Below are 26271 nucleotides of genomic sequence, written 5' to 3' on the forward strand. Positions count from 1 at the left end.
CAGAATAGTAAGCTAATCCGCAGGTTAACCAGAACCCTTGAAGCTGTAGTAAATGAGACTGCCTCTGCTCTAGGTAACTTAACCGAAGAGCAATCTGCTATGAGATTTGTAGTTTTGCAAAATCGTCTCGTCCTTGACGTCATACTGGCCGATAGGGGCGGGGCCTGTAGAGTCATCGGATCTAGTTGCTGCATTTTCATTCCAAATAACGCGCCGTCTGTTTATTCAGCTATAACCAGACTCCATAAGATTGCCCATCTGTTACACCAAGATCCAGGCACCTGGACATGGTCCGGTTGGTTCTGGAATATAATTTCCGCCTGGGGATGGAAAGTCTTGTCCTTTCTAGGTATTGCAGTAGCGATCGTATTCAGCTGCTGCCTCTGTATACAATGTGGCCCTGCGATTTGCGGCATTTGTGCTACCTCTTGTATTCCTAGTCCCAAGCCCCGTTCTAAATCCCGTTCCAGGATAATTCGAGACGAGCAAATGATACTGTATGAAATGATAGATGGTATCATGAATATTGATGTTTCCTGATGGAAACGTAGTGACAAGGAGGGAATGTGGAAAAGTAAATTTTGCCATGTTCTGTGTCCCTACGTGTCATCCATCATATGTTATGTGTGCATGATTAAATATGCATATGCATTCCCTATGTTCGATTAATGACGCAATTACAGTTGTGTCCACCTCTAGTATGGCAGTTTCCAGTTCTCGTGAATACTACGAATATCAGGCCTATGTAAAGCTACGCTGCCACGTTTCTCAGTGAGCACGTTATTCCATTGTAAAGTCCCCGTTTCTAGGCCTCAAAAGGGCCTGGACACCAGATTCAGCTCCTGTCTCCTGAAGCCTCGCGGAGGAGTGATACAGCCCCCACCTGTATCCTCGACCCTTCACTTACTTCCTGCCTCGCAGTGCCCGGCTCACCCTGGCTCTGCCTCTGAGTCTGCCAAGAATATGTTATGATTCCAGTTATCAGTTCAGTCCTCCTTCCCTGCATTCCTAAGCTACTGAACTGCATCAATAGTTTCCGTCATTGTCTAGCCTTTACGGCCCCATGTTAGAGAAATACTGTATTAATGGTCATTTAATATTCTTCATCACGCACTACATGTAGAATAATGCATGGTCCAGTCTTAGTGTCTGTTAGCCTTTCCCCTCCTGACTTCTAGTTTATATCAACATGTTCTCTAAACATCAGATACTAGATACTGTTTAGGTACATGTCGCCCTGACTCTCCAGACTTCAGTCTCTGCTCCTAGCACAGAGTTCGAAGCCCCCAGCTTCTCCTAGTAACACGTCATTGCCAGTTTGCGCGCACCATCAGGTTAGAGGTCCCGGCTCCTCAGGTAGCCCCCTCCATGGTTTCCGCCCCATTCATGACATATTCTGTTACGTTTGCATCACATGTCTATGTATACGCCCTGTTACACCTCTTTTCACCCTTATCTTTCGCGACTGCTACGCGTCACGCCTATTGCTCCACCCACTGCTACGCCTATTGCAATGTAATGCTATGTGTTTGCGTTATGTATATATGCTCATGTACTGTTATTAAAAAGTTATCCGTCATTCCCGATCCTGTCCCCGGCAGCTGCCATCCTATTCCCGTGCAGGTCGTCCTGTTCCTGTCCTTATGCTGTATTAAACCTGCAAAACTCCTACTACCTCGAATCTTGACTCTTATTTATTGAGCTATCTGTTATTCATTTATTCATTCAAAAATAGGGTATTATTTATTTATTTACCACACCCCTCCTTCTGGCCCCCTTCCCTCGCCCCCCCCACCCCCCTCCCAGCCCTCAAAGTCAAAACTTTGGGTATTTTCATTAACCCACAGCTTACCCTCCACACTCAGATTAGTTCTGTGGTGTCTGCCTGCTTCTTCTCCCTCCGGACTATCCGGAAGGTTTCACGTTTTTTTTCAGCTGCTGCACTCAAACTCATTCTCATGGCCATGGTGCTGTCGCGCCTTGACTATGGGAATGTTATTCTCAACGGTGCCCCGGCTTACCTCATCCACCGGCTCCAACTGATTCAAAATCAGGCGGCTCGCCTGATTTTTGGTCTCCCCAGGTCCAATCACACGACCCCCTTGCTTCAGTCTCTCCACTGGCTCCCTGTGAGGGAGAGGGCGCTCTTCAAGCTGGGCTGCATTACCTACCAGGCCAGATCTGGGACCGCCCCCACCTTCTTGTGCGAATCCATCTCTCCATACCTTCCGTCCAGAGAACTTCGCTCCACTCACCTGGCCCTTCTGTCAGTCCCTCGTTTCAGGAAACAGAAGGCCGGGGGGGCCAGATTTGCTGTGCTGGCTCCATCCTTTTGGAATTCACTTCCACCTGCCCTCAGGATGTCTCCCTCCTATCTGGAGTTTCGCAAGCAATTGAAGACCCTCTTGTTCTCCAGATCTGTTGCAGCTTAGCTCGCTTCCCACTGACCCAAAGGCTATCTAGCGCCATGAAACCGGTTCGGTATAAGAGCGCTTTATAAATATTTTAAAATTCAAATTCAAATACCTGCAGCTCCGACACGCCCTGTCCCCCGCATTGGCTGGCTTAGACTCATTGTCGGAGTTCAGCCCCCTGGAGGCAAAGGTATTCATGGGGGAATTAGAAACTAAGAAAATATCTAATATATATCAAACACTCGTTACACACTGCTCCTCTTCCCTCGATAAGTTGCGGTCTGCATGGGAGGGAGATATAGGAGGCCTGGAAGAGGAGGATTGGAGAGAAGCCCTGGAGGCCCCAAGGGGGGCAGCAGTAGCAGTGCGCTTGCGCTTTATTCAATTTAAGTACTTACATAGGGCATACTATACTAGGGACCGCCTGTGGCGGGCGGGTCTGATAGCCTCCCCTGACTGCTTGCAGTGTGGCTGTTCAGTTGGCTGCTTTCTACATGCGGTGTGGGCGTGTGTGGGGTTGCAGAGGTTCTGGACCGGTGTGTGGGATTGTCTGACAGAGGTGTTGGGCTCACCGAAGCTGGGCCTTCTCCATGTCATGGAACAAGTGGGAGGAAATTTATATAAACGTCATCTGCTGCTGCTGGGCCTTACGGTGGCTAAAAGAGACATTGCTCGGGCTTGGAAGGACCCTAGGGCCCCCTTGGTGGAGGTGTGGAAGAGGGGCATGGACTTTAACATTGGGCTGGAACGCCCGGTATTTGAGGCCAGGGACTGCCCCAGAAAACATTTTCAAATCTGGAAGAGATGGGCGGACTACAGAGGGCTGTTGCTGGACCCTCCAGCGCCACGAGACACCGATGCAGAACGTTTAGTTGTTGACTCTGGGTAAAACGATACACACATAGATACTGATTTCATAATGCTCTTTATCATGGACCATGTAGGCACTGTGCGGGGCTGGGGGGGGCACCGGGCGGGGAGTTCTAAGGGTGGGAGTCTATCTTTTGTACCGATAGAGATTTGGGCGCCCTCGCTGCATTTATTCTATCGTCCCGAGCCCTGAACACGGTGCGGCCTGTGCCACACACTGAAGCGGGGATCTGGCGTGATGAGCAGTCCGCCCGGAAGTGCGGTGGCACCAGGGGGTGCCAGAGTGAACCGTGTCTGCCCCCGATCTCGGCCACAGCTGCATCGGAACCGGAGATCCCGGTCGAGAGTCGGCACCCGGAGGAGGAACAGCGGAAGGGTCCCGGCGACGGAGATTGTGGGGTAAGAGGCCGTGGCTTGACAGGCGGCATTGCGGGGGAGGGGACTCTCCTGTGGTGGTGAGCTGTCTCCGATCGGCGGTTGAGTCGGGCCGCGGGGTCCAGTGGCCTCGGAGCCTTAGGGGGCTGCTGCCTTCCCGTTTCCCCCCCACGATATTTCGCATCAGCCTCCTCTGGGTGCTGCAGCGAGGAACGTGTTGGCTGGCGGCTGAATCTGTGCATCACGACATTAATCGAGCAGGACCCTCCGTTCGGCGGCTGCTTCGGGCCACGGAGAGGGGACACACGCGGGAACCCCCCCCCTCGACACTGGGCAGCGCTTGGCCGGCAGCGGGGTCCCGAAAGTGACTTGGGAGACTACACGGGGGCAGAAGGAGAGAGGCTCGAGCTGCCTCCAGTGAGCCCTGAAGGAGGCGGAGTGGACCACTGCTGAGACGTCGCCATCGCCTCGACGGCTAATAACTCCTGCCTTGAGGTGGGGTATGTGGGAACAAGTTGCTGGCGCCAATTCTGTGAGACTTCAGTTGGAGGAGAGCGAGGGTGCCGACCCCCCCAGGACATCGTGTGTGCTTCCCTCCAGACCTTGAAGGAGCGGCGGGGGTTAGGTCGGGGTTCCCGAGTTCCCCATGGCCTGCCATTGTGCCCTAAGCTCAAAATTACGACAGGCGGTAACAGCGGCGGAACCACGAAGCAAGGACCGATGGACAAATTCGCGGGGCCGGGCGGGGGTGCAGGGGTACCCGGTGGTCACCAAGGCTCGGGACCGGATAATGTGGCACTGATGGCGGCGATTACGCAATCAAGGGACATGCTGGACGCAAAAATTGGGGCGGTCGGGGCTGATGTGACTTTGCTCCGACAAGATTTACGTAACGCTGTCGCCCGCATCACCGAAACAGAAACCAGAATCACAGAGGTGGAAGATGATGTGGTGATCCTCAAGAAGAAGATGGCCGCCATGGAGGGAATTCAAAAGGGTCTAGCACTCCGGGTTGAGGATGCAGAAGGACGGGCCAGGAGGAACAGCCTGCGGTTCGTGGGATTTCCGAAGGACAGTGAGAAAGGCAACATGGAGGCCTTCCTGACCCAGTGGCTGGAGAGGTGGCTCCCCCCGGAGTCCCTCTCGCGCTGCTTTGTCGTGGAGCGGGCACATCGTGCACTTCTTCCGAAGCCGCCAGTGGGGGCTCGCCCCCGATCAGTGATTGCCAAACTGCTCAACTATCATGATCGGGACACTATCTTGAGACAAGCCCGCGCCAAAGACCCTCTAATGTACGAAAACCACAAAACTCTGATATTTCCGGACTATACTAAACTAGTACAGCAGCAACGACAGTCCTTTACTGCGGCGAAAGCGCGACTGCGAGAACTCAAGATCCAGTATGCCCTGCTTTATCCGGCCCGCCTACGGGTGGTATTCCAGTCCCGCACCCAGTTCTTTAATTCTCCGGAAGAGGTTTTTGCATGGTGCGCGTTAAAGTACATACCCCTCCGAGACGTGATTCTGATTCGTCATCCACGGCGGGACACCCGAGGACACCCCGACGATCACGTAGTAGGAGCAACTGGAGATCGCGCTCACAGAAGCGCCCACCTCCTCGGGAGAAGGCGGCGGAGGATGGGGAGGTGACGGACTCTCAAATCCTGAATCTCTGAGGCCTTATGTTACTTTGAGTCCGACTGACACAGAGGCCCCCGGTGGCTGTTGAGGGACCGTGGTGGCGCAAGTGACGAAACTGCTTATTGCAGACATGCCACCTGAACTTTTGCTTCACAGTGACTGTATGTAGGTGGAACATGGGTCGGGAGACGCTCGAGAGAGGGCGGGTCTACTCCCGAAGTTCGTTTTGTGAGTTGGGTAAGGGGTAGTTTCAGACCTGGTGGGTAGTTGGGTGGGATCCATTGGCGTAGTGGGTCTCTGACCTCCCGTTGGAGGGCTGGGATCGCCTGCACCGTGACAGGTACTTCAATGTTGCTGAGGTATGGGGTGGGGGGATGGAGGGGGAGTTGTGGGCACAGTTTGGGGCAGGGGTGGAAGTGGTGGGAGGTTGGGGGGGACCAGGGTGGTGGGGGGATCTGGGGGGAGTTAGGGGGGCTGGGGTAGTTAGCATTAGCACAGTCTGTACGAGAGCATGGTCGGTCTTATGTGTCTGTGTGTGGCATCTGACGCCCAGCACCCTGAAACTCTGGCCTGTGGATGGCGGCTAATGTACTTGAGACGGGCCTCCCGTGGGCCTCGCTGCGGATTATGAGCTGGAATGTGAGGGGGATGCTTGACAAAGTTAAAAAAGGCGCAGTCTTGAGACTAGGGAAGAGGGAAAAGGCGGATGTGTTGCTCTTACAGGAGACACACCTCCTGGGGACCAAAACCCTCAGCTTACGAAGATATGGCTATGATCAGGTATTTCATGGTGGCTTTGTGAGAGGGTCCCGGGGGTCGCAGTTCTGATACACCGTTGGGTGTCTTATACGCATGAGAAGCAATGGATAGATGCCCATGGCAGATTTGCTTTCATTAAGGAAATGGTGGGAGATGAGCCCATGGTGTTTGGCAGTGTGTATGCTCCACCCCCACTGCAGGAGGCCCTTATAGAACGGCTGTTCGATATCTGGGTTGAAGTCCCAAGTGTGTTGGCGGTAGTGGGCGGTGACTAGAATGACGTGATGAATAGGCGGATGGATCGCTGTAAGCCCGGAGGGGGTCTAGTTGCGGACACTCCTACTAAATTGAGCAGCTTGGTGCAGGGGATGGGTTGGATAGACGCATGGCGATACCAGCATACTCATAGCCGTGAATTCACTTATGTCTCTGCAGTCCACAAATCCTTCTCTAGACTCGATTACTTGTTCATTCCTCAACCCTGCATTGGGAGGGTGGACTCTACGTCCATACTTCCACGTGGCCTGTCGGATCATTCCCCGATAACAATGGACTTGCTCTTAGATAGGAGGCGGCAATCTTTTCGATGGCGCCTCTCCACGTGGCATTTACAACAAGACGACTACCAGTCGCATATGAGAGAGGCCATAGCACACTACTGGGACGACAACGATAGGCCGGACACTGACGCCATGACCTTGTGGGAGGCCCTGAAACCTGTGCTCCGTGGCGTAGACATCGCTTGGTGTACAGCGAACCGTAGGGGGGCCATTGAGGAGGCAGCGAATCAGGTCCGCAGCCTAGAGGCGGAGTGTGTTTCAGGGGAGGGTGTTGACGCAGAGTAGGATATACCAATGGGGCGACAAATCTAGCACGATGTTGTATAGGCTCTGCCAAGGTGCTTTCCAGGCACAGTCCCTGCCGGGACTCCGGGATGAGGCGGGAGACCCTGTGATTGCCCCTGAGGCCCTGGCCGCTACATTTGCGCATTATTATGCGGCTCAGTACACCCCCCGGGAGGCACTCCCGGAAGAAGAGGTCGATAAATTCCTTGCGGACCTTCCACCCCGGGCACTTTTGGATGAAGGTCGTGCTCGGCTTGAACTCCCGCTGTCGGTGGAGGAGCTGAGAGCGGCGCTGGGGGAACTGAATGCTGGTAAGGCCCCTGGGCCCAACGGCTTCCCGTGCGAATTTATGAAAATGTTTCATCTCCAGCTGGGGATGCGTTACAGGAAGGCGCTGGAGGCGGCCAGAGACTGTGGGCGCCTACCGGCGGACTGGCGACATGCGGAGGTTGTGGTTTTCTGTAAACCTGGGAGGCCCCCGGAACGCCCTGAATCATACCGACCGATCTCGCTACTTAATGTCGAGGCGAAAATCCTGGCGAAGGCCTTGGCTAATCGCCTCCTCCCCTATATCACAGACTTGGTCCACCCGGATCAGGCTGGGTTTATGCCCCACAGGGCGACGAGACACAACATCAGACGAGCGCAGTTAGTGGTGGAGGCAGCACGGGCGTCAGAGATTCCGGCGGCACTTCTACTTGCCGATATTGATAGAGCTTTTGATTCGCTGAGCTGGACATATCTCCGAGCGCTCCTACTTCGCCTCAATTTGGGTCCGCATTTCCTATCATATATACAGCTATTGTATACAGACCTGACGGCATTTGTGAGAGTGGCGGGGGCAGTCTCCAGCCCCTTCCCTATAGGCCGCAGCACTCGGCAGGGTTGCCCCCTTTCACCTTATTTATTTGCCCTGGCCATGGAGCCGCTGGCGGCGTGGGTGCGGATGGATGCACAGCTGTGCAGTGCTGAGTGGGAGGCAGGGCCGTCTGATAGAATCGCGCTCTATGCCGATGATGTTCTTTTCTTCCTAACGGACCTGAATAGATCAGGGCCCAGGCTCCTTGACAAAATGCGAATATTTGGCGAAGTGTCTGGTCTCCGTTTGAATGTACAGAAATCGAAGCTGTGGGTGCTGGGGAGGCGTGGTGGCGTGGGTTCCTGGGCATCGGCCCTACAAGAGGCAGCGGGAGGCATTAAGTACCTGGGCGTTTTCCTGACAGATGTGCCCTGAGTCTCCTGGTCACGCAATGTACTGCCTATTTGGGACAAAATACGGTCGGATATGAAAATTTGGTCTAGGATGCCTTTGAATATTTATGGCCGCTCGGCCATATTCAAGATGGTAGCTCTACCCCGTATTCTATATCAATTACAAAACCATCCGTATCCTATCTCGCCGCAGTGGTTTCGACAGGTGAACTCGGCACTAAGCCAGTTCTTATGGGCCGGGGGGGCGGCAAGAGTAGCGCTCCGCACCTGCTTCCTCTCTACCTATTGTGGGGGGCTGGCCACGTCCGACGTCCTGTCTTACTACCAAGCATCGCATCTTTTGGTCCTCAACGAGTGGTGGTATGGGGACCGGGGTGACCCGGCCTATGCCCTGGAGAGATACCTGATGGATCCAGACACGCTACACACTATCTTGTACTCTGCAGCCATCAGAAAGAGGCTCCCGATGGTCACCCAGGTGGTCTTTCAGGTGTGGCGTGGAGCTCTCCGCCGCATGGGGTGGTGGAACACGCTGACAAGGGAAACCCCGTTATGGCACAATGGGAGGCTTCCGGCACTGGCGTCCCTACGGGGATTCGGTGGCTGGGATGCGATTGGTATTTCAGCACTGGGCCACGTCATGAATGGTACGACCCTTAAGTCCTTTCAGGCACTACGAGAAGAATATGATATGCCCCATACTCAATTCTTCAGATACCTGCAGCTCCGACACGCCCTGTCCCCCGCATTGGCTGGCTTAGACTCATTGTCGGAGTTCAGCCCCCTGGAGGCAAAGGTATTCATGGGGGAATTAGAAACTAAGAAAATATCTAATATATATCAAACACTCGTTACACACTGCTCCTCTTCCCTCGATAAGTTGCGGTCTGCATGGGAGGGAGATATAGGAGGCCTGGAAGAGGAGGATTGGAGAGAAGCCCTGGAGGCCCCAAGGGGGGCAGCAGTAGCAGTGCGCTTGCGCTTTATTCAATTTAAGTACTTACATAGAGCATACTATACTAGGGACCGCCTGTGGCGGGCGGGTCTGATAGCCTCCCCTGACTGCTTGTGGTGTGGCTGTTCAGTTGGCTGCTTTCTACATGCGGTGTGGGCGTGTGTGGGGTTGCAGAGGTTCTGGACCGGTGTGTGGGATTGTCTGACAGAGGTGTTGGGCTGGGACCTCCCCCGCTCACCGAAGCTGGGCCTTCTCCATGTCATGGAACAAGTGGGAGGAAATTTATATAAACGTCATCTGCTGCTGCTGGGCCTTACGGTGGCTAAAAGAGACATTGCTCGGGCTTGGAAGGACCCTAGGGCCCCCTTGGTGGAGGTGTGGAAGAGGGGCATGGACTTTAACATTGGGCTGGAACGCCCGGTATTTGAGGCCAGGGACTGCCCCAGAAAACATTTTCAAATCTGGAAGAGATGGGCGGACTACAGAGGGCTGTTGCTGGACCCTCCAGCGCCACGAGACACCGATGCAGAACGTTTAGTTGTTGACTCTGGGTAAAACGATACACACATAGATACTGATTTCATAATGCTCTTTATCATGGACCATGGAGGCACTGTGCGGGGCTGGGGGGGGCACCGGGCGGGGAGTTCTAAGGGTGGGAGTTTAAGGGCAGGGGGTTTGGGGTATGGCAGTAATATCGAAATGTTGATTGAATAGCTGGTCTGTGATGATAACTATATGCACACTGCCTTTCTGGCTTATAGGGAGCAGTGCCTTATTGTATTCTGTCAACAGCAAAACTCCAATAAAATTTTGTTCTGAAAAAAAAAAAAATCCGCCGGAACTTAGTAGGAAGAGATTTCTATGTATAGTTTTTGGTTTAGTCAACGTTGAAGGATACAGTGTTCCAAAAATATTGTGCACCTAATCTTTGTTTCCTTGAAACCTGATCTGCAACAAAAACCTTTCTGTCAGTAAAAATGTCAGAAAGTGAAGAAGAAAGGGAGGCAGCTAGAATAGCAGCTCAACTCCTAGAGGATGACACTAGTCTCCTGCAGACCAACCCGAATGCTATACTCATTCCGGTCAACATAAGAAAAACTATAACTCTTAAACTTATAGAGAATGGACTAACATCGAGAGGTGGTATAGTCGTATTCGTAATTTAGGCACATGAATAGCGGTAGACAGAGGTATTCTATTCATGGATAAACTTTCCAGCACACACGAATTCCACTATTCCAAAATAGAGGAACCACCGAATGAATACACTCCTTTCGAGGAGGTGGAAATCCCAATAAAATACCAAAAGCACCTGCTCTGGTTTAAAGGCGCCCTAAAACATAATAATCACATCACCAGGCTCGGTCCACTAGGTAGACCAGGAGCAAATGGCCAGTTCTAGCCAGCTACACACCACATCCAGTCATTGAAAAAATTTCAATACCAGAACTTTTAGCACAGCTAAAACAACTGATTAAAATTCATAGACAATTAGTCCAATATGTAATGCGGACTTCAACAGTCCAACCAGCTATTAACATTCCACAGCTGACCCCTCATCAGGGGAACACAAACAAAATTACACCACAGAACATACAATCATGTCTGGGTAAAGTACCCATAAAACGGGACAAATTCCATTCTGGTTAGCACAAAAAATCACTCAAATAGAGGCAGTATTTCCGGTTACTACCCCTACTGAGAAACACAGAATTCTGACTATCTGTCTTCCAATGGGGATTGTACCACATGTAGAGGACTGTGACACTTGGGGCACAGTCTTTGCTTCCATTTACACAAAAACACATGGTGTTCCGTCCATGGCGGTAATACCCGATGTACTAAGACAGATTCAAAATGAATACGGTCCAGAACCTGCTTTAACTCTGGGTATGAAATTACTAAAAGACTTCAAGCAGGTCTCGGCTATATTATTAGCCAACATAAAAGGGGAAGCAGCATCTGTGGCGATCCGTCAGAAATTGAAAGAAACAGATATAGCAGAACAACCATTTGAACTTGCCAGAATCATAGAAAAATCCTATGAAGAACTAGGAAGAGATAGTTTGGGTGGGAAACCAGTAAAACCACAACTAACTGAAAATCCTGAAAAAATATTCATTAAAAATAATCTAAACACTCCAAAAAAGAGCTGGGATGGAAATAAACAATCCACTCCCAAAGAAAAAAGATTCCAGTCCAGAGGGAGGTCTCCTCAGCGGAGAGAAAGATCTCCGGACCAAGGACACAAGTCTCCCCAGAGGGAGCCCTCTGAGAAAAGATACAACCTTAGAAATAGGGATAATCTAAAGAAACCTGATAGATATCAAGATATTGATACACGTCCCTCTCGATCTTTTCAGACTTCCTCGCAGAAATCGGAAAGAAGAGGACGGTCAGAACAAAGGGAAGAGCACGTCAAGTCCAAAGACAAAGAACCTGCTCATCAAAGTAAAAAATTACAATTTCCAAGAAAGAAGGTAGTCAGCATTAAACTAGTCAAACATGCAGAGGATACTGAGGACACAGCTGAAAAACGGAGAGTGGGCCCAGACAGTGCTAGACAGCGCAGCAGAAGTGACCATAGCTCGCAAGATCCTGATGAATCATCTGGAGACAGTGGATACGAATGAATACATTCAAGTGGAAACTGCAGTCAGCAGAGTTAGCAAACCTCATAAAATATACAAGATAACATTACGTATAGAGGGAGATAAGACTAGGAAAGTAAGGGGTCTATTTTGGGATAACCTTTCCAAAGGCTATCCTTTTAGCTGAAAAGGACTGGCCACCAGAGTTTGTCATGGAGTGCCCTCATGGCGAAGAAATGATTATGCCTGCCTTCTCAAATCACATTCCAATTCATAAAAAATATACACTTGCAAGAAAGTGGGCAGTAGCCCAAGCTCCTGCATTATATAAAAATCATGTAGGATGGGATGAGGACCCTCCTCCTCACAAAATCCAATGAAAATGTCAACCAACTGCACAAAGGCAGTACCCAATTAAGCAAGAAGCTAAAAAAACAGGTCAGGGAGATCTTAGATCAACTTGAATACCAGGGGGTGATTGAAACATGCACCTGACAAATGAACAATCCTTTGTTTCCTGTCTCCAAGCCAGACGATTCATATAATCTAGTTTTGGACTACAGACACCTTAATTCATGTTGCAAGACATTTGCAGTACAAAACTCACACAGTGCAGCACTAATGAATAACATCGTGCGCAAAAAATACAAAACAACATTAGACATCTCTAATGGATTCTTTTGTCAAAACATTGCACCTGAAAGCAGGTATTTGACCGCTTTCTCAATAATGGTCTTGCAAAAAAATTCTGTCGACTCCCACAGGGGTTCAAGAATAGCCCAGGATTATACTCAGGAAGAGTAACAGAGTTACTACAAATGTATGATGATGAGGCATTATCCTATGTCGATGACATCTATCTGACAGATGATGACTTGGATACTCACTTGAAAAGAGTGAACACCATAATACTTGGTTTCGCAGTAGAGGGTTACAAATTCAACTTTAAAAAGTCACGAATTGCCCATCTAACTGTCCTGTTTTTAGGATATGAATTATCAAGTGAAGTCAAAAGCTTAGCAGACCATTTCTTAGAGTAGTGAGCTGTACTCCAAGCACCAAAAACGCTGAGGAACCTACAATCAATACTAGGTTTCCTGAATTTCGGAAGAACATACATTCTAAATTATGCAGCGAGGGTTAAACCTCCCTATGAATTAATAAAACCTGATTTTAAACCAATCGATTGGACTCAAAAACACACAGAAATTTTGAGATCATTGCAAACAGACATGTTAGCAAAAACAAAATTGCAAACTCGCGATGATACACGCAACCTTGTAATCCGAGTCATCCCAGGAAGATGCGGATTCACGTACCTGACCTCTAATGACGGAGAAAAGGTACCATTAGCATACAAATCACACTTGTACTCACAAGCGGAAAAAGCATTCAGTCTTGCGAAAAATGTTGTAAATGCGGTTCAAACAGCTGTAGCAAAAGAAAGAGCCCAGGACCTAGGCAGACAGATTACTGTTTTAACAGCAGAATCAGCCTTCGAGGCATTAACAAGCCCACGCAATTTAACTACCGTGGCATTAGATCCAAAATGGATACAATGGGAGAATTCTCTTGCTACAGAAAAAGTGAAATACTATTTTGACCCGGAAATGAAAAAATTGAAATATCTAACATATGAAAAAAATATCCTCTGCCTAACGACATTCTGCTCCTACAACAGTACGCCTGCGTAATATACACAAACAGTTATGCAGAACCCTCAGTTTGGGGAAAACAAGCTTATAACGCTACGTGCGAGGTTGTCAAATGCCGGTGGCGCGGAGGTAAATTGAGACCACTGGTAACAATGTCACAATCTGTAAAAAACAATTCAGGTCAACAGACTGAATTAATAGCTTTAAAAAATGGCGCTCGACATTGCCGATCGCGAATTCCCGACACTAATAGTGTGCGATTCGCATTCCTGCGTCAAATCATACAATAATGACTTACAGAAATGGGTTCAAAACAGTTACAAAGATGACACAGGTGCCACAATTAAGCAAAAATCGCTTTTGGAACAAGTAGTTCTTGTAAAGAAAGAACTACAAAAGACTCACGTGATACATACACTGAGTCATCAGCGTGATGGCGTTCACGCTGCAGGGAATTCATTGGCTGAAACAGCCACAGCGGAAGCAACTAAACCGGCTTCCGTAGCCACAAAAAAGCGTTCAGAAAAATACATAGACGGGGAAACCGTGCTGGCGGTAAAAACGTCTTCAAAAGGCGACTGTGCAGCATTACCCGTGAACTATCCACTCAATTATACATACATAATCGATGCAAACTCCGTTCCTTTTGCTCGAATCCCTGGAGTGGGAGATAGAGTAATTCCAAACACGAACAGGAGAGTCTTGCTAATAGCAGACGAACACATGGGTGAAGGTCTAGGGCACCGAAGGATCAAGGAATCTCTGACAGAATTACAATCAGAATACTGGTGGCCGGGAATGAGCGTGGATATTCACAAATTTGCAAAAAATTGTGAAAACTGCAACAGAGATGGCAGTGGCGAACCGGCCGAAGTAGTGCCAGAACACCTAATAGAAAGCATAAGGCGATCTATACGCATGATTAAACAGGAAACATGCGTCCCTATGTATATTATTTAAGACTAGATTCACTTAAAATGTAGACCCCAGCGCTCGGCTGACGCCAGTACTGTTATAAAAGATTTGCGAGTCTATATCGGCACATACGCAATTGGCATGCTACATTCTGACCTGCTTTTAGCTCTCGAGCTTATAAGGAGGCCATGACCAGCATGGGCATTGCATTGCGGTACTCTTGTCCCTTCCATCCTGAGGGAAACGGGATTGTGGAAAGAAAAAAACGAGACATAAAGCAATCTATAATGGCGAGGGTATTAGGTACGGGTACTGGGTGGGTCCAACATTTAACAAGTGTCCAACGTAGTCTTAACAATCTGCCAAGAAATTCTCTAAAAGGTTTCAGTCCGTATGAACTATTGTTCGGGACTAGAATGCACATTCAGGACCTCGATAGTCAGACATCAGTGGTAGACGAAAAATGCTTTGATATCAAAGATTGTTTGGCTATTTTACAGGACTTAAATGAAACAAGAAAAGACCTGAGCAACGTAAAACAGAAACAGCAGCCAACAGCCACTGAAGAGAAACCACCTGTCCCAGCAAGGCCTGTATGGATTCCAAAGATTGGGGATCTGGTCAGAGAGAAGATCGCGGTGAAGAAGGAATTTGGGCCTTCTTACAGAAAAGCAGTACCTGTCTTAGCTGTCAACGGAACAAGATCAGTTGTACTACCGCCCCTTGCTGGTAAAAAGGAGAACCGAGTTGTATCCATCGACCTGGTAAAACCACAATCATGTGGCCGATAATAAGTAGAAGGCCCAGTGGACTCCCAAGAAATAGCAGAAGACCAAATCTTGCTACAATCCAAGAGGTTCAAACTGAGAGACTAATCACATTTGAAAAACCTACAGGGATTAAAAAGGGACTATGCAATAATGCCAATGGAACTTGTGCCTATTGAAGCCCAAATTGAAACAGTTCATCAAGAAACACCTGTCTACAACGATGTAGCCACAGACTATGCTAATGAAACAAAGAAAATTCCAAAAGCAAATAAAAATCCGGAAGCGATTCCAACAATTGATAGAACTGCATCTGGCTACTTCATCAATTTTGATGACTTTTCTGAGGATCCAAGCGAGCCTGAAGAACAGCCAACAACAAAAACTTTTAAAGTCAAAGTAACAGAACTCTTTCATCAACTCAAAGAAAGCTATCTGATTTCTCTATGGATTGAATTTTGGATTGTGTTAGGTGTACTTTTCCTCCTGCTTTGCCTCATCATGGTTCTTTGTTTGGGAAAATTCATTGAGGGAAAATATAGTACAATGGACACAGCAAGTCAGAGCATCAACTTGGTCCTAAAACCACACAAGTCATCTTACATCGAGAAAAGAGAACTATCATCCGTGAATGTAACAGCCAATCCAATACCCGGTGGGGTAGCTTGGGACAAAACAGATTACGAAATCTATGGCCCGGTCGAGCTCTTGAAGTATCCACACCAGTTTAAAATTTCATTGAGTGACTTTGTAAAACTGAGCACATTCTCTGATGATTGGGACTTTGAAAGTATTAATGATATGATGTCAGACTTAGTAATGTCAGCAAAATTTACAGAACATGATTACTTGCAGGGTTCATCTAATTATGAAGAAATTTACTGGTACAACCATTTTGCACATCACTATTTGCATAAATCTTCTCAACCTAGAAATGTTTTAAATTATAATCAGTTGGAACATTGTGCAACTCCACCAAAAGGCAGTTCAAAAACATTTTATGAGAAATTCCCATACTTCTCAGGGTTTAACACAAGTGAAGCAGAGCCTTTTATTTCAAAATGTTAAATAAGACAGGAATGAAAACAATGCTGACAAACACTAAATTAATCTATTCAGAAGCATTTTATGAAAAAATGACTACACTTGGTTTTGATTATTGGAAAAACAATATTGAAACAAAAACCATCTGGGGTACCAAAGATTGGCAGGTTCAAGGTATAGAATCATTATTTAGAGCCTGCATGATCCCAGAACAAATTATATTCTTGAATGATACCATTCAACAGACAACCTGTCTTGGCCTAGCCAAAATTAAAGACTTAAACAAACCGTCTATTCCAAAGCCAACACCTGACAATAATAGCACTACAGATGTTGAGATAGACGTATCCCATATTTCTAACCAAAACAGAACACATCCTGATTGGAAGAAATGGTTGATCTGGCCCACAGACACAAATATCTGTCAAGATAGATTCCTGAACAAAATACAGGGGTTCAAATTGACCAGGCCAGACCCTAGATACTCCCAGATATAACATCCAGGGATAGTTACAACATACAGTGTAGGAAAACTCTGCCTCGAATGGCTACAGAAATCCACACTGGCAGAAATTAAGCAACACTTGACTTTACTTAAAGACGGTGCTGACTTGCATGATTTCATAATGGGACCACGCAAACAGCGTCAAAAACGTTTCATAGCGGCCGGTATATATGCAGCTTACAACGAAGCTTGGAAAGAAACGCAAATTGAAACAGCAGAAAAAATACGGGAAATTGACTCTATCAATTTGGAAAAATCACTTTCTGTTGTGGACAATAGGTTAATGACTCTGTCTTCCAGAATATATTCACTGGACAGTATTGTATCATCTGCTATAGATATAATAGAGCCGGACTTACTAATGTTACAACATGGTCAGTCCCAATTACGTTCTATTGTACAGCTTGGCTGGACGTTACAAAATCTGCGTTCAGGCTACGTGCCTTGGCGTTTAATCAACACAACGTCATTATTCTCTATCTTTAACCTTACTGATACACAAATCAGCTTGTGACAGAAAGGAGCGGAATATACAGTTCTGAGCATTGAAAAACTTGAGAGATTACCATTGACAATGTCAGAACGACCTGTCATTGAATGGATAATACACGGAATAATAACTATTCCGATAACAACTTTCAAATTTAAATTCTGCCAAGAATATATACCAGCAGGCCAGTATGAAAGGTTGGGTAAAGGGTACATTAAGTCATCATGGAAATTACCTTACACACACACACATGTTATAGTGAGAAGGAACAGAATGTATTTCTCAGTGGTAATAATTGTAAAAGATCACTAAGTGGTATACTTCTGTGTCAAGGTATTAACCTGCATGGTGTCTGTGAGGGGACTTCAAATAACCTTTCATGTCACCAGCATGGCACACCTGCAACTCGAATAGAGCTATTCTTTAGACGGCTTTCTAACGGGAGCTATATTCTAATAGTGGACCACAGATGTTGGGGCATGGTGCCAGGAAAAGCTTATCTAGTTAGCGTTAGTTCCAAGGTCACTTCGTGTATGCAAGTATTGTTTCCAAAGAGCACTCCAGACAGGGAGGCAAAAATTTGGCCATTTTTTAATATCTCTTCTATTCGAATTGATACTTTAAGCAGAATGAAGTCTGTTCTTTTGCAGACAACCGTGCCCTTGAAGTCATCAAAAGAAACGTATGATCTGCAAGTCGCAAGGACAACGGCAGAAATGCATAGCCTTTTATCAACAAACTGCCCCCTACATTTCGCAGAAATGTTAAGCCAAATCCTAAACATGTCTGATACTAGCGGTATCCTACATGTATTTAAGACATTTTTTTCGGGACTGTTAACACCCTTCACAACAGTTCTGGGCATTTTTCCTAATTTTGTGCATTCTGTCTTTGGCGGCCTACCACTCCTGTTGGGACTCGCAGTAGGCATTTTATTTTTGATACTTCTGCTTCGTTATGGCAAGCCAAAACGCAGACAAGACTCCAGCCACAATGGAAGGAACGATCCTAGCTATACGCTATAGGGACCGCATAACTAAAGTCCTTGGATTAGCCCGTCTAAGAGATCTGAATATGAACTGGTTTCTTTCATTCAGACCCATCTGGCAGAATTGTATCTTACTTGTGCTTCGATGTATGCTATGCGGAGAAGAATGCGTGTTGGACGTCTGTCTTACACTACAATCAGCAGTACCATTGGATACAGATACTTTGCTAAGTCCTGTAACGGCTCATGCATCGTGTTGTCCCCAGCGGTTACCAATCCTGATGACGGCATTCGTTGAGACTTCACCACTGCGATTAAATGGTAGTGAAGTACGAGATGAGAGCAACATCACCCAGGTACGACCTTCTGTGAGCACTGCTGATCCTGTCATCGATGATAGCAATCATGCTCACGACTGCACAGTTGCGGCATTTTCCAACTTGGTCGAATTTTCACCTGAAGCGGTAAACCACTTTTTTGAAAGTCTGTCTGAAATGATGTTTTCCCCTGAACAAAAAGAATAACTTTAAAGCAAACTAGTACACAGCGTTCCCTGAACTCTGAATTCGCCTTCGGCTTTGATAAACAAAAGCCACTGAACATATTTGGAACTATTTTTTTTTCTCTCTCTCCCCTGAGAGCGAAATTTTTTTTTTCCCCGATTCCAAAATATTTACCTTTTTCTGGCACATGTACTCTGCTTGAAGTAGAGCTATTGTTAGAGAACAGTGCTTCTATTTTAGGAACTCTAAAGACAATATATCACGTCAGCCTCTAGCACATTTACAGCAACTGTATTTATATGTGATGGAATGGTCTCGACCCTTTTTTCTGTATTAAGAGCCATTTCATGTGTAAATTTCGCAAATCATTCCTGCCGATATATATATGCATCCTTTTCAATGAATGATTACACTGCATGAAAAGCGTACAGTACCTATAATCGTTTTCATGTATTTCGCATACACCATTTCAAATGCAAAAATTTATTTTGGGGTGGGTTGGTATACACATGCACCTTTCATGTTTACTATTGCTTAAGTTTTAGTAATATTGGACATTAATTCGTGGAGTGGGTGTAGTGTTTTATCTAGGAACCTGAATCGATATTCCTAATTTATGCCCTTGTCCGGTTATAATCAATAATATCCATACAACGGCATAATAATCATATCCATAACTCAGTCGTAGCACATGCTGTCACATTAAGCAAGGCTACTTCTCCAGCCCCCTAGTAAACACACCGAGTTCTCTAAACAAAACCAAGACTCCAGCAACCTGGGAAATCCCCCTTGCTTTTGTTTTGATTTCGTCCTAGAACTCCTTTAAAGCACTGTAAGAACGGCCAGTTCTTAGTGACATCTTCATTGACGTCTTATGTCCAACCTTACGTCAAACCCAGGCACCTTTCAGGTATAAATATACCAACGTTGCCTTAAGCAAACACACAGTGGTGATTCTGGAGCAGAGCAGCTAGCTACTTGCCCGAGAGCCCAGCTGATGCGAGAGCCCACGGACGCTGCCCCTCCTCCCTGACGCACTGAGAGAGACACTGTCTTTTCTCCTGCCGAGAAATCCAGCTCCGGTGTTTCCAGATACCTTCGCGGGTTACTGGGATATCGAGTCCTGAGAAAGAGATACAAGACCTCCTGCTTTCTATTACCCAGGTACGGAACTGACTAAACCGGTAGAGAGAATTCTTGAGTCAGATTCTTGGCAAAACAAACTTAACTTAAACTGCTACTTACTTACTCCTTCCCACATATTAGGCTTAGGTCAGTTACACCGGGGTAGGCGTATTTAGAAGCACCAGTTGAGTACGATTAGTCAATGTATATATGTATGTATATATTTTATCTATTTTAAAGTATCATATGGCTAAGAAACCATATCAATGCTTTTACAGTATTATTTTATAATCCTCCTTTTACTGTACGCACTTTACTTTACCATGAGCATTACAATCGTGGCAATTCATTTCTCTTGTATGAGGAAGAAGTCTGCTCAATAAATAACACCTTTTATTGAAAACGCCAGTCTCTCTTTTCTCTGCATTCTGGTGAAACTAAGTACGCACATTTGACTGAGTGAAATAGCTGTCTATTGTTTTCACACGACTCTAGAGATACACTCTTATTCAGGGAGAGCAAAGTTGTCATGTTTTATGGTTGTCAGAAGCTAATCCCTTCATGTCTATCCAGGGAGGTTAAACTCCTCCTCGTTTAGTCGAGAAAGTTTCTAGTGACCTCTGAGCTAGCTGGCAAACCTTAAGTCTAATAGAGTCAGTAGAGACTTAGATAACCTCAGTCCTACGTCTACACTGCTGAATATATTATTCCAATGTGCAGAGCCTATTGGGAATATAGGAACTATACTACAATGGATGATGTCATCAGTGATGTCATCAGTGATGTCACTAACCATGTCATGAATGATGTAATATGTGAAATCATCAGCAGTGCATTGCGGGCGCGCGAGTTATAGTGAGTCCAACTAACTATAAAGTGGGAATTTCAATGGTTTTATGTCAGTAAAATTTGCAGCTAACTATAACTGGTGTCAAACCTATGGTTTTTTCAGTGAATTTAATAGGTTTTTTAAATGCTAATTCCTAACTATAACTGGTGTGAAACCTATGGTTTTTTCAGTGAATTTCATAGGTTTTTTAATAGCTAATTTCTAGAGCTATGAAATATAATATTTTTTTAAATGAATCCTATATTGTATATTTATGTAATACTATTTTTTTATGTATATTGTTCATGTTTATTTTTATTTTTTATTTTTTGCCCTAGAGCGCTCCCGGTGCGCGTACCGGTGAGGACAACGGTAAGCGCAGTCGGGCAGCGCGCCCCGGTGCGCGTACCGGTGAGCGTCCTGTTAGTGCTATTTCCGCGAACGAAAACATCATCGTGACGTATCGCGCAGCCGCGTGATGCGTCTTATGATGCACGGCGTAAGCCGCCCCGGTGTGCACCCCTGGGTGCGTAGCTTAAGCGCGTCGGGTCATGTGACCTGAAAATACCACTTTTCATTGGTTCAGAACAGTTTTGTTTTCCAAATGATGAAAGCCCAGGTCATGTGACCTGAAAATAACACTTTTCATTGGTTCAGATCAGTTTTGTTTTCCAAATGATGAAAGCCCCCACCTTTTTTCCTCATTCTCACTTTGTTCTTTGAGTGAGGAAGACCTGCTTCTATTCATTGAGAAATGGCTAAAGTAGCAGCAGGAACATCTGCACCACCACCACCACCACCACAAGGACCACCACAACACCACATTGGTGGTGAAGAAGAAGAGGAGGAGGAGGAGGAGGAGGAGGAGAGGGAGTTCCTGCCTGAAGACAATACCTCCTATAAACCTAAGGAGCACTTTGTGTGGGAGTTTTTTAAAATCCCAAAGGACCCAAAGAAAGTCAATGCGCCAAAGGTGACATGTCTCATCTGTGGCACTGTACTTTCCAGGGGGAAACCTGCCAAAAAATATTTATTTGGGAACCATACAATGCTTCGCCACATGCAACGCAGGCACCCTAACAACTATGCTGCGGCAGAGGTCAGAGAACTGACCAGAAACCCTCCCCAATCTTCTCCTAGCACTTCCAAAACAAATCAACCCACTCCATCAGGTCCAGAGACAAGGGAGATGGTCCCAAATATACAACGCCATTTCGGAGATTACAAAATAATTTGTATATTTTGCGGGACTACAATTTCCTATGGTGAGCAAAGCATCAAACTCATCAACCGTGCTGGAGACAACCACAACTGCAGAAAGAAACCTTAATTTTTTTTCTGATTTTTTTTGCTCCAGTTGAGCCGTTTACAATTCCCTGTTTTTTGTTTGTCCCCATAAAAAATACGAAAAAATATAAAATTGTTCATAAAAGCCAAAAAAAGTAAAAAAATGTTTAAAAAAACAATAAACAAAATATAAAACAACAAAAAGAATTTAAAAAAACAGTTCTTTTTAGAACTACCTCCAATTTTAAAAAAAATACTAAATTTTTTAAAAACTCTGTCATTCTTTTTTCTCCATGGTACGCTCCCCGGTGCCCGTACCGGGCGCTCCCCCCGCGTAAATCGAACAAAATAAATTATTATTTTTTGCCCCGCGGGGCCCTTTTATGGCCCCCACATCAAACCTAAGGGGTCAGGGGGGGGTCTACCCTGCCCCCTTTTGGTCATTTCCCCCTTTGTTTTTGCCACCTCTTGTGTCTCGATCCTACCGAGACACAAGATGGCGGCCGCTCCGGACTGTTTGGAATGTTGACAGACACCCGAGAGCCAATCAGGTTTCCGCTCGCGAACTCGCGTAGCGTGCTGGTACGCGCCCCGGTGCGCGTACCGGGGCGTGCTTATAAATACATATTTTTTTTTAACCTAAATTACTCAAAATCCACTGGAGCACATATTTTGAGACATAGCAAAGGCATATCGGGCTACCAGTCCCTACAATTTTGCCAAGTTTGGTGGAAATCCATTCAGCCGTTCGGGCTAAAAGTGAGTCCAACCGCCATCAGAAAAAATAGAGTAAAAGTATATGTAACAAAGGGAACTACATAACAAAAATATAAATTTTTGAAAATGTTTTGAATTAAGAACTACATAGACCATAATGCTCAGCTGCACTTTGTACAGGAAGTTTTTTGTAAATCGTCACTTCCCACCACCCCCTTCCCATTTTTTTTAGAAGTGAACACAACACTTTATTTAAACGTGATGACAAAATGCACAAATGTAAATTTGCCTCGTGAGAAAGCGGCGTGGTGCCGCGAAACGCGTCGAGGAGTATGCTGATTACGAGCTGTGGATATAAATGAAAATCTAAACGACCAAAATCGTGTTGTAGTCGTACTTTAATACCGGGAGTGCGGGAGAACCTCTGCTTTTGCAGAAACCGATGTAATTTTCAGCAGCGGGGCCCTGCTGCAATCTCCCTCGCACCGCCAAGAGAGCGCTCGGAAGCCTCTGCACGGGCCAATCGAGTGGGATTCATGAAACTGAGAGGCTCGAGTGAACGCCGACGAACAACGACAGGAGCAATTGCAAAAGAGAGCGGAAGCTGAAACACCGGGGAAACTGAGAGAAACGGACCGGAGGGAACGCGACCTTCGTAGTACCTAGTGGGGTAAGCGAGCTCACATTCATTCATTTTGCATTTAGGAAACTTGAACTGTCGGTTGGTCTCGAGTGTTTGGGGAACAGCAGCTACAGAGAAAACGAGTCAGTGTACTCGGGGAACAAATCCTTTAATAGCGTGTTGTCAAGGATCCCAAATAACGAGCCGGCTTAATAGTGACGACAGGAAACAAGGAAATACACGAGTCAGTAATAGTAAAAGCCGTTGATTATATCAGCATACTCATGGATAAAAGAGAAGCAGACAGAAATACCGTCATAGAAACAATCTTTGACGAGGCAACAAACACAAATACAGATGGAACTACTGGAAACAAAAAATCGGATGTCAAAAATAAACTCAAAACTTGGGAGAAATTGTCCAAGAAAGAAATTAACAAATGGTGGGAGGTGGCAGCTTTAAAAAAATACCTGAGTGTAAATCGAGTTCCAAGAGGACTAAGAATCAATCTGATGCCGAACCACCAGGACACAAGTAATGATTTATTAACTGAGTGGGGTGAATAAATTCTTAAATCGTCGCTAGGACTAATGGAGATCCTAGTGAGACACATTGAGATAGCCCTGGAAAGAATCACCAAACAACTAAAAAACCTGGAGAAAGACCTAGCAGAAATAGAAATGGATGCTGACCTGAAAAAATTCAAAGAGGAATTGGAACATTACATGGCCAAACATGAAGAATCAGTAAAATTGCGGAAACAAAATAAATTCCAGAGAGACAAGGATGACTACCTGGAAGGCAGAATTTTCACATATGCCCGAAAATTTGACAGATTCAAAAATAATGAAAGCATGACCTTTGGGGCAGACGAAGGAAGCCTCTCCTCCCTGACATCAACAGAAGCCAGCGTAAGCGGGGATGAAAGCAGAACAGGGGAACAAAGATCAAAAAGAGATTTTTTAGACGAAATGAAACTTGCCCTACAGCAAAAAAACTGGGAGAGAATGGGTCCCCCACCAACAATGAGGGGCAGAGGAAGAGGCAGAGGACATGCCCGAAAAAACCAACCAGGAGAGGCAAGCGGCAATACAAACAAAAATTCTGGAGAGGGGCGCGTGGGAACAATGACCCGAAGCATGCGTCAGAAATGGAATTAGAACCGGGCACAGTGTCACAGTCTGAATCCGAAATCAAGGATATGGACCAAGAACTAGAAGTAGTCAACCTATCCAAGCGGAATCTCACTGAGATAGAATTAAACATTCTAAAAAGAGGATTAAGTTTCTGTCCTACCAACAACATTGACCTAGCAGAGACCAGAATCGATCTTTATAAATTTATAAGGAAAATTAAATTGGCAAAGCTGTTTGTGGAAAACCCAAAAATGGCCAGATTCGAAAGACAAATCCCACAATCCGCACTCACTCTACCATCAAGAGATGCACAAAGCCTCATGACATTAATTGAACTACAGGAGGGTCAAGGAGAACCAGCTAGCATTGAAGAATATGTTCCCCAAATGGGAGCTGGGTGCAGCAAATTGCGACCAACATCCAAATTCTATCCACAACTACCCCCAGGGAATAAAATTGACTTTTTCCATGAATGTGTCATAAAAGATTTATACAATCTATCACAACCCAAAAGAAAGGACAATCTCTCAACAGCAGAAAGACAAGCTCTTAACAATTTAAAAGGAGACATGACCATAGAGATCAAAATGGCCGACAAGGGCGGCAACGTCGTCATCCTGGACAAAGACACCTACATGATGGAGGCGAATTCACAACTCAAAAACAAGGAATATTACACAAAACTTCCAAGCAATCCTATGAATAAATGGAAGGAAGAATTAGATATCAAACTGGATGGCTGGTTGGCTCAAAATTTGTTGAATGAAGATGAAGTAAAATACCTCAAAACACCTTTTCCTAAAATGGCTACTATTTACTTCTTGCCGAAATTGCATAAACACCCCACGAAACCACCAGGGAGACCCATAATCTCTGCAAAGGAATCTCTCCTGGAGCCCATTGCTAATTATCTAGACATCTTTTTACTACCATACGTGAAGGGTCTAACATCATACCTCCAAGACACTGGGGATCTCTTAAGACATTTACAGGAAACACCGTGGCAGACCACGTACAAATTAGTAACCATGGACGTGGTGTCTCTGTATTCGAATATACAAAATGACATTGGCCTGAGAGCATGTGAACAATTCCTGGCAGATCGAGACATACAATACACAAGCCACAACAAGATGCTAAAAGAGATGATTAAGCTGTGCTTGGAACAAAATGCATTCGTATTTGGGGACCAAATGTATAAGCAAATCAAAGGCACAGCGATGGGCTTTTCCTTTAGCCCTTCGTATGCCTGTTTGACAATGGGCCTCTGGGAGCAAGAATGGGCTTGGAAAATTGAAAATGAAAGATTCCAAAACAAAACAATAACTTGGCTTCGATACATCGACGACCTTCTCCTAGTATGGGACGGCACAAAAGAAGAATTCTCTGAATACTTCAACATCCTGAACAATTCAAACTATAATCTCAAATTCACCTATGAGATAAATGAATCGAGAGCAGTGTTTCTCGACACAGAGATATACATTGAAAATAGTGAGGTACACACGACGCTCCATCGCAAAACAACTACCACAAATTCGGTGCTATATGCACAGAGCTTTCATCAGACTAGCTTGATCAAGAATATTCCGTACGGGGAATTTCTCCGCATAAAACGAATTTGCTCCAAAAAAGATGAATGGTTAAAACACCGCCAAAAGGCGGAATCAAGATTCAAAAAGAGGATGTATAACCAAAGCACAATTGAGTCTGCCTTAGAGAGAACTGAAAAACGATCACGAACTGATTTAATTGCTGAAAAGAAAACATCAAAAAGCGATGAGAACAAGATAAGACTGATAACAACTTATTCAACCAGCAACAACCAAGTCCTAGCCATCTTGAGAAAAAATTGGCACATCCTACACATGGACCAGACAACTGCAAAGATCGTAGGGGATCATCCACAAGTGACGTACAAAAGGGCAAAAAACCTACGGGACAAACTAGTACATAGCCATTTCCAAATGCCAAAAAAACCAGAAGCGTGGCCGAAAGTAAAGGGTTTTTTCAAATGCTCTGG

This window comes from Lissotriton helveticus, chromosome 2_2 (genome assembly GCF_964261635.1).
Source record: "Lissotriton helveticus chromosome 2_2, aLisHel1.1, whole genome shotgun sequence".
Lineage (NCBI taxonomy): Eukaryota > Metazoa > Chordata > Amphibia > Caudata > Salamandridae > Lissotriton > Lissotriton helveticus.